Genomic DNA, 4383 nt, shown 5'->3' with positions numbered 1-4383 from the left:
GCCAGGGCTGGCTATGCAAGCATTGATTGAGAGGAGGATATCCACACTTATTTTACAGGTTGGCTTAATGAATCTTAGATCGTAGTGTTGCTGTCTGGGGAAGAAAGCAAGCTCAAATACACCAAGATATATAACAATAGCAACACAAAGCTGCAAAGCCACCAACCTGTTTTTATGGGCAGAAGAATAACATCCTTATCCTCTGAAAAGTCATTTATCCATCTCAATGCAATCTCTTCGCAAATAATTGCTCAAACATCGGGCGGCCTTAATCCGTCACAACAAAAATCGCTATTAGCTGATTACACCAGAAAAGAAAACAGGAGTTCTCCTAACGTCGCAGTTCAAAAATTCTTTAGGGCATTAGGACTAATAGAAAAAAGATGGCAAGATATTGATCATAAAACAAGGATATTAAAAGGTTAGACAAAAATATATCGATCATGAAAAAAGGATTGTATTTTTTAACCCCTTAATAGCACTAGCGATATTAAGTTGTGTACAAAAGCATTACATAAATAGTTAAACAAGTTAAAAATGAAGTCTTTCTCACATTGTATTAATTGATTTATTACGAGGCCCAACCATTCACTGAAAAGGAAGAATAGATAATGTTGAAAAATTATTTAATTTGCCATGTGGGCCGATATATATAATTAATTGTGTATAAATGCTAGTTTAAAATTAAGCAAAAAATTAAAGTGATCTAATAAAGAATTAATAATTGGATTTAGGGCATCTAAATAAAGAGTGGGCCAAATTACATATATAGAGTTTGGGTTCATTTAGAATTATATTTCAATATAGATGAAATACCTATAGAAACCATATATAGGGTTATGGTCTAAAATGTATATGCAACTTCTTATTCTTTGTGTCATTCTATTAACACAAAATTTAGAGAGAAGGCATATTGAAAAGGAAGATTCAAAAATCCACAATCAAGAACATACAATTTACAAACAAGAATCAAGAAAAAGAATTCAAGAATTCATGAATAAGAATCAAGATCAAAGATCCGAAATCAAGACTCAGTAATAAAGAATCATTCTCAAAAACTTAAGATATGTTCCACATTATTAATTTTTTTAGTGATTTGACATGGAGGATTTTGGCAATAAAATAATTAGGTTTTCATGTTTATTGATATTTAAAGTTTTATAAAATTTCATCAAGTGGTGTTAGAGCCAACTCCATGTTAAACCATTGGAATTAAAGGAAAAATTTTGTGGTTGAAATTTATATATTGATTTCTGGAATATTTTAATTTAGAATATGAATTTTTAGCCACAAATTTCGAAATTCAGATTTATTCAAGAAAAATTTTAGGGTTGAAATCCATAATTAGGATCTATATAAAATTTTTCGGAAGTGAATTTCAAACCTAGTATCTAAATTTTAGGTTTAAAGCAATTTTTCCGGCAATATAGCAGTGCCACTGCAATTCGGTACCTGCAACACTTGTCTACTGTTTTTGTTTTATTTTTTGTTTTAAGTTCAGAACATAATAATAATAATAATAATAATAATAATAATAATAATAATAATAATAATAATAATAATAATAAATTTCAAGGGGCAATTAATTCAAATCTTAGTGCTTTATATTTATTTCGAATTACTAATTTTTCTAAAATAGATTAGTTGAGCAATATGTTACCAAAGCAACTTCTTTTGCCTACATTAATTTATTTGGAATATTAGAAAAGTTGTGTGTGTATAATTCATGCGGATATTCATCGGTCCAAAAGAAGGTCAATACTTGGAAGAATTATTTGCACACATGGTAATAAATATGTGACAATTGCAGAATTTTCTATTATGTAAACATTGAGTTGGTCAAAAGATAGGCTTGATGTTTGACTGTATTTATTGTCAATATTTGATTACTACATTAAGAGTAACACTTACAAATTGATATTTCTGTCTAAAGACTAAATATCAATGTTTTGCTCGGTCTCTTGTGATGAGCTTACCATTATTTAAAATTATTGATTGTCCAATATGGATTCCCATGTGAACATGCTATTTAGGTTTAAGTTCTCTATTCGATTAATCCGCTACTTTTACATTATCTATCAACATCAATTTGTGCTTGAACCAAAGTTCAAGGGCTGGAAAGAGAACGTTTGTATCGTTCTTAGTGACATGGATCTAGACTTTGCTTTAAAGACTGACCAATCTACTACTTTACGGATAAGAGTTCCACTAATAAAACGAGACTTGAATAAGTGTAATCGTTCAAATTGCATAAGTTTTATGATCATGAAACATAAAATTCCAGCAACATTCAAGGGCACTCTATCCAGTAAGGTAACTACCAAGAAATTTCTTAAATAAATATTCCACAACAATTTGCAATAAGACAATAAGGTTTAAACTAGTATGCTTCTAACAAATTTGATTTCACTAAAGTATAAGACTAAAGAAAATAAGGAGTACATTATGGATGTGTCTCATCTTGTTTCAAAACCAACAACCTTAAAGTTTGAACTCTCTGAAGAATTACTCGTGCATATGACTTTGATTTCTCTTCCTGTACAATTCAATTAATATAAGATTAGTTACGGTTGTCAAAAAGGAAAAGTTGACTCTTAGTGAGTTTATTTCATATTGTGAGCAAGAAGAACAAGTCTAAAGTGAGAAAGAAATTGAAGTAATCACTTGACAAGTACCTTCAAGGAGAAATTAAAGGATAAAAAAGCTGCATCAAATTCAGTTCAAAAAAAGCAACAAACGCCTAAAAAGGATAAATTAACTAGCTGTAACTTTTATAAAAATTTGGAACACATAAAGAGAGATTGTACTAAATACCATGCTTGGCGTGTAAAGTCAAGTACATTTCTCATTGTGGTATGTTCTAAGGTTAATTTAGTTTTAATACCCAGGCACACTTTGTGGATATATTTCGGTGTGAATATTTAAATAAGGGTGTCTATCCGGGGTTGTCTAAACAGCCTAACGCCAATTGATGTTGAAGGATTTATCTGGGGACGATGGCAAATTAGTTAAAGTTGAGGCTATAAGGACTTTTAGATTATCATTAAAGACTTTTTATTATTTGAATTTGAAAGAGATAGTTGTGGTATTGTCCTTTTGGACGAAATTTGACTATTTTTTTCTACATTAAACAAATTTAGTTACTTTTGTTCAATTGAAAATAGTCAATTTAGTCTTTTTCTTAATTCAAATATTATGTGCACCAGTTCTTTATCCAGTTATGATAATCTATATCTACTTAATATGATTGCCTCTTATAAAGAAACCTTGCACGTAAATTCACATAGTATTAAATATAAATTAACCAATGAGAATTTCGTTTCGTTATGATATAAGCGATTACGTCACATTTCTCAAAAGAAACTGGAAAATCTTGTGCTAGAAGAAATTCTTGATTCCCTTAATTTTTGAGACTCAAGTGATTATGTTAATCACATTAAGAGGAAACAAAAAAATATATAGAGATTAGGTACCAATAGGATTTAGACGTGTAAGGATCAATTTATGCGGATATCTGTGGGTATTTTCGTCATTTTATTTTATTTTATTTCGGACATGTAAGAACTTATCTTTATTTTTGTTTTATATAAATAGGAGGGTATATTCGTTATTTTACAACTTTTAATTAAAAAAATGGATGAAAATGATGGTCCGCAATGAAATGTGAAAATAAGGGTGAAAATACCAAAAAAATAAAATAAAAGATAAGGATATTTTGTGCAATTATATTGAAAGGTAGGTACGTTTTACAAATTACCATTTTAATAATTTATTTGGACTCATTTGTAATTTTTAAAAAAGTTTGGAAGTATAATTACAATTTGCTTTTTAATTTTCTTTTCTTTTTTGTTTTTATTTAAATAGGAGGCTATATTTGTCATTTTACATTTTTTTTATTGAGAAATTGGATGAAAATGATCTTTTCCACAATGAAAGGTGAAAAATAGGGGTGAAACTGTCAAAAAATGAAAGGTAAGGATTTTTTGCACAATAATATTGAAACGTAAGGACTTTTGTGCTAATTATCCTTTTTGAAATTTATGTATCATTTCTTTGTAAGTATACCGTTATAAAAAATTTAGACATGCTCCTTTTTAATTGAAAAAAAGACAGAGTTAGTTTTGCATATATGCTTTTTCAGATGGATTTTTTATTGTCAATGTTTGTCATTCATATAATTGAGTTTGAGAATAAAATTTTGCTAAATGTTCCATCGAAAAGTCATCATTTGGTGCTATTATTTTAGATCTGATCATTTTATATGAAATGCTAGGCTCCACTCTTGCCTTTTGGTGTTACTGGATGTAGAGTTCCGTGTTTGTGGTTATGAATTAACTTTATCTTCATTTAAAAATCCTTTTTCCCAATAGAGTGTGTTAAGAG

Source organism: Olea europaea, unplaced genomic scaffold (assembly GCF_002742605.1).
Source record: "Olea europaea var. sylvestris unplaced genomic scaffold, O_europaea_v1 scaffold1012, whole genome shotgun sequence".
Taxonomy (NCBI): domain Eukaryota; kingdom Viridiplantae; phylum Streptophyta; class Magnoliopsida; order Lamiales; family Oleaceae; genus Olea; species Olea europaea.
This window is presented reverse-complemented; position numbering follows the sequence as displayed.